The sequence below is a fragment of the Artemia franciscana genome, chromosome 1 (genome assembly GCF_032884065.1).
Source record: "Artemia franciscana chromosome 1, ASM3288406v1, whole genome shotgun sequence".
NCBI lineage: Eukaryota > Metazoa > Arthropoda > Branchiopoda > Anostraca > Artemiidae > Artemia > Artemia franciscana.
Genome location: NC_088863.1, coordinates 30,566,543 through 30,572,542, shown reverse-complemented (window position 1 = coordinate 30,572,542; position 6,000 = coordinate 30,566,543). Strand labels below are relative to the sequence as shown.

General features: G+C 33.3%; 1 protein-coding gene across 1 annotated transcript in view; it reads left to right on the top strand.

Moving 5' to 3' along the window:
* LOC136028403 (ephrin-B2a-like) overlaps nt 1–6,000 on the top strand; it is a 251,227-nt gene continuing 245,227 nt past the window's right edge. Inside the window, exon 1 of the mRNA XM_065706239.1 lies at nt 1–149. The gene's annotated coding sequence lies outside the window, so the exon portion shown is untranslated. The remainder of the gene's footprint in view (nt 150–6,000) is intronic.

The window sequence follows — 6,000 nt, the reverse complement described above, 5'->3', positions numbered from 1 at the left end:
TATTTGTGGAAGAAACAAAAGAATATATTCTTAAATTGTTATCGAAACGCTTTTGACCTACTATTTCTTGATTCGTTGTAGGTAGCCTAAGAATAGTCTACGATTTAATATCAACACGCGAAAGTACCTAGACTTAACGTCACTTATAGGTAGGTTGAAGCAATTTATGTTTCTTGATACAGTCTACTTTCTTGAAGGTTTTTAAAGGTAAAACCTTGGATGCAGTTCTGATTTTGGTAAAATTCTGTTTTTAGCTACCTTTGGCTATCTTGGTAAGGGGTTAGGTTAGAAAAATGAAATTTTCAGGGATGGGGCTACAGGCTAAAGCATGTCCTAGGAAGGTATTTTGAAGTACCTACCTCCACTCCTTCTCCCACTAGAGGGTCCTGAAATTTGCCTACATGGCAGGTCTATACCTATTGAAAATTTTACAAAACAATATTTTACTGTTATTTTCAGTTATCACTTTCTTTTTCTCTGGCTTTAGTTCTGAAAACATAATTCCTGTTATTTGAGTAGAATTATAAGCCATATCAATGGTTTTTTTCTTCAGAATTTAGGAAATGTATTTACATATCCTTTAAACCTTGTAAGTCAGGATTAAGAAAAGTTGAGAAGCTGAAACAACTATGCTGTACTTACTCTGAGCAGAAGATCTATGTTGCAAGGTTCATTTTTATAACAGAGATTGTTAAAGGTCATTGTAAAACTTTAAGTTTCATCACAAGTTGCCTATACCACTTAGAAATGCTAATTGTAGAAGTGCATCCATTTCTGGCTGACCCTCCTCCTCCATGGGGAAAACTAAAAATGAGTATTTTATGAAATGTAGATTGGTAAAATGATAAAGTAGGCAGGGTTTTGAAGCCAAGGGAAAAGTTGAGGCTGTACAATATGAATAAAATTATATTTTAATTACTAATTCCAGTCATCACTAGTAATTTCTTTATAGTAGGCTATGAAGTCAAAAGATAATTAAAAAACTTGCACATCCATTAATGCCAATATCCAAGATAGTTCACTTTTACTTTCAGACAATACAATTGTCCAATTTTGCATAGCCTACAGGTATAACATTATTTATAGAGCAAAGCATATTAGTCCATGAGCCCCATGACAGCAGGACAAGGTCTGTATTCTGATTGGTTGAATTGTTAGTTGATGTTTATGACATATTTTTTGCTGATTAGTTAAGCCTTGTTTGTTATGGTCATGATGTTTAATTGTTGCAACCCTATTTTCGCCAGAAATAAAAGGCTAGTCAAGGGCAAGCTTCTGCAGTATTACAACTTTTAAGGAGGATATTTTAGTTTTTTGTTAGTTTTTTTTTGAATTGCTCAATATAGATAGATTCTGATGATTTCATGTTGTTTTTATGTCATTATTCATTCATATTGTCCAACCCCATGGCTTCAAATGGCCCACTTTACACATTTTTAGTTTCTTTAAAGAGAGATTTTAGAAAGCTAAAAAAATGGATTCTTTTCTAGGATTAGCATTTCTAAGTAGTATAGTATAGAAACTAGGCTGCTTTGTAAAATAGTCTCCATTTTCGACAGCTTGTGATGAAACTATAGCTCTACCAAGGCCATCAAAGGTCAGGACCCTCTAGGGGAAGAAGGGGTATAGGTAGGTACTTCAAAATACCTTAACAGCAGATACTTTGGTAAATTTTTTACAGTTCATATTATTGACTTACAAATAAAGTAAACATACCACTTGATGTCTTTTTTTATGGTCTTTACAAATATAATAATCACTTCTATTGCAAATTCAAATTTAAGCACTTTTTGACCTAACCAACCTAATCTAACTATAAATAATTTTGGTGCTGAGAAAACATAGTATTATTTTGTTCAAAATGACCAAAAATGCATACTTTAATTTAAAATTTGGTATCAAGGAAGAAGAAAATGGCATAAATGAGAAAATAAAATTTATTTATCCCACTTAATTGTGGAAAATCAGTGCTTGTGGATTATATAACATTAAAAAAAATGGATTGATAATGAAACAGTAAGTTTTAGACAAATGTTTTAAAGTTTGAGACCAATCTTTTAAGCCTTTCTTATACCTCCTTTTCAAGAGCTCAAAAATTGCTTAAATTTGAATTTGCAATAGAAGCAATTATTATATTCATAAAGAACATACAAAAGGCATCAAGTGGTGTGTTCACTTTATTGGTAAGTCAATAATGTGAACTGCAAAGAATTACCCATACTTTAGCATGTAGATTCATCCCTGAAAGTTTCATTTTCCTAACTTATCCCCTTCTCAAGATAGCCAAAAGTAGCTAAAGTAGAATTTTACCCTAATATAGATAAAAGTAGCTAAAATAGAATTTTACCCTGATTTCATTTTTTTAATGTGTCAAGGAAAAGGGGGCTGGACATCATCAATATAAAATTTATTAATCTGCCAGTGTTAACCTGAGGTGAGTGACACTTATAATTTTAGATGTGATGTAATCAAGATATTAACCAGTTTTTAGATTGGTGATGTTGCATTTACGGTACCTTAAGGCAAATACTATTGCTTGATATATTTGATGGGATTGTGTATTTTAATAAAAAGCACATTTGCTTATTTTCAATAAAGAATGTCAGCAAATTTCACTTTCCTCAGTCACAAACTTTCCAGTCACATACATAGGTAAAGGTTTAGAATAGCAGCTCTTCAGAAAGAGATATACTAGAAAAAAAAAGAATGATTTTTAGATTAACCTAATAATTTTAGGTTCACTATTAGGCTATGGTTTTGTTTATGTTTTTGACAATTCATTCCCAGCCAGGATTGTTCCTAGGCAGTGAATATAAGAAAACATGTTAACAAAACAATTCTTACTTCCAGAATAATCAGAGCTAACCTATTTTGCATAGGGAGAACCTTTATTATCATTACTTCTGTCATTGTTGTAATTTTTTTTTTACCAAATTTCTGAAAAATAAACATGGATTCAACTGAATTTTCCCATGTTCAAGTATTCTTATCTATGTAATTAAACACAACCAGTGCCATCTAATTATATTCTCATATCACATGTCAGTAGACAAATATTGATAAATTAGGTTAGGCTAGGATGGATGACATTTGCTTATAAACATTTTCAAGACTCTGAGAATAGACAGAAATATTTAGAAATGTGATAGAAGAACTGAAAACATAAGGAAAGAAGTGAAGATAAAGGTTCTCCCTATGCAAAATGTTTTAACTCTGATTATTCTGTACATTATGAACTAAGAATTGTTTTGTTAACATGTTTTCATATCTTCAGCTAGGGTCCTAGGCTTATACCTTGATGGCACCCAGAGCAAAATTAATTACATCACTGCTCTCCCAACTCAAACATAAATAAAAAAGGCCCCCAGAAGCTCTAGCCATGGCACCTCCCAGAGTGGTCTCATACAGCTCTAGGCAATATAAAAAATAGCCTAAATATAATTAAATTCTTACTTTAGCCTATAATATTTAGTAAGTATAATTGAATCACATTTACTTGTTTTTTTTTACCCATTTTTTCTGTTTGAATTAGTTCTCATCAATTATTATGTTACTTTTTCATATAGCCTAGGGCTGTATGAGACCCTTGAAGAAAGGGCGGAGGTAAATTGTCAAAAACACAAATGGAACCATAAAAATGAATATAAAATTAGTAATCTGAAAGTGTCTCTCTTTTTGTTCAAGCTAAAATGCCCATTGAACAGTTTCTATTCTTGTTCTACACATTGAGCCTTCTTCTTATTTTCAATGGGGCTTAAAACATTAGTTTTGCATGGCTTTTGGATTTATTCCAAGTTTCTTTGTGGTTTTCTGATTCCCAATTGAGCTCGGAGGGGGGGGGGGGTAAGGGACAGTTGATCCCATCATTTTAACACCATGTAAAAATTTTCTTTGTCATGATGTCTGAGCAGTATGCTTGAAACTCAGGTTATAACAACCTGCAATACAATGAAAACTATATGCCAAGCCTAAAAAATTATTATAACCACAGCACAGGCACATTCATATCATATCAGATGCAAATAAAGTGATATGTTACATTTGGGAATATGAAATAAACAGTAATTGAAGTTCCTCATCACCTTAGTTGCTCTTTTTTAATTTTGAAAGTATGCAAGAGAAAATGAATTAGAAGTTATATAACATAAAAAGGAGAAATTTCAGCCAATGAAATCATTTAGAGGCACTAGAGAATCACTGGCAATTACCTCAAACTGCAGCTTGGAGCAATCTAAGGATATCTTCTTGAAAAGCTCCAGAGTTAACAATCTTAGTTATATTCAATATTCTTTAGTGACCAGGTGCACTGTGCTGATCCATAGTTTCCCAGTTGAGTTTACACTCCTTTAGGACATCTCAACATCTAGTCTTTGTTTGAAGATGTCCACAGATTCAGCAGTAACAGTTTCTTCAGAGAGTTTATTCAATCTGTTGACAATTCTTGAGGAAAAGAATTGAGTGCTGACTCTAGATAAGGTAAGCTGCTTCACAAGTTTCAACTGATGACCTCTAGTTCTTGAGTTTGGACCAACAGTGGGAAATAATAATGGGAGTGTATTAGCCATCATTAACTTAGGTTAAAGTGGCATCATCTCTATTTCTCCTGTGTACAAGAGTTGGGAGTCTCAGCTTTGCTAGTCTTGGAGGACAGGAAAGTTCCCTCAGGCCAGATATCACTTTGGTTTCATGTATTTGCTCATCTTCCAACACTTTTATGTCTTTTTTTAAAATATTGGGAGACTAGAGACATTCTAACTTCAAGCTTAGGATGCACACTTAGGAAAATACTACACTGAGGAACTCAACTCAAAGCATGCTTAGATGAAGAAAGAATACAGCTACCAGAGTCATTAAATAACTGAACACATTGAATCACCTTTACAGAAAATCAAGGATCCAGAGCAGGAACTTCTCTTCAAGCCTGACAGCACATAATTTGAATGCAAGCTTGTGCCAAACTTTGTTAAAAGCTTTAGAAAAGTCAAGCAGAATTATGTCAGTAGGCAGCCCTGTACCAAGTAACTTATTAATATGGTCATATGGTTCAAGGAGATTGCTATCAACAGATATTCTAGAACAAAAGCAATGCTCTGAGATGTGTAAGAGATTATTTGCTTTAAGATGTCTTATAACTGCAGAATTGATTATTCTTTCTAGGACCTTAACAACTGCTGATGTCATGCTAATAGGCTGGTAATTTTCAGCAAGGTTCTTTCTGCCTTTTTTAAATGTTGAAATGATATGGGCTGTTTTCCAATCCAGTGGTAGCCTGGAAAGATTTAATAATAACTTGAACAGTAAGGGTAAAGGTTGCCACAAGACTGTTCAACATTCAGGGAGGATATGAGGATGAACACAGTCTGGACCAGCAGATTTGTTCATTTTGAGGACTTAAGTCTCTTTAGAACTATTGTGTAATTGATCTGAATAGGTTCCATATTATGGGATACATCATATATAGGAGATGGGAAAAAACAATACTGGAATTGGAGGAAAAAAACAGATGCAAATTCTGGTTGAAAATTTCAATTTTCAGCTCAGGATCAGCAACTGGTTGACTTGTGCAGGATATCAGGGACTGTGCATCTGCTGCAACATTTTTGAGAGTCATATGGCAAGAAAAATTTAGGATTATCCCTAATATCCTCAGCCAATTGTTCCTCAGACCTTCTTTTCAACTGCTTGGTATTGTTGGTTGTCTGGTTATAAAAAGTTTTGAAGAGTTGATAATTTTCTGAGATTTTCTTTTTCCTGTAACAATTCCAAGTTCAATGTTTTCTATTAATTAGCTTACTTGTTTCAGCAGTTAAAAAAGGTAGACTTTTGGCCTGTTTAGCCAAAAAAATTCTGATGCACGAATTTTCAGCATACAAAATTACATTTTTCAGGTTAGACCAACTCTCATCAATATCATTGGTAATAAGCTGTTCCCAAATGACATTGGCAAGTCTTTCAGAGACTAGTTTGTAATTGTCGTTGCTTGGAAGAGGGTTGTTTAGT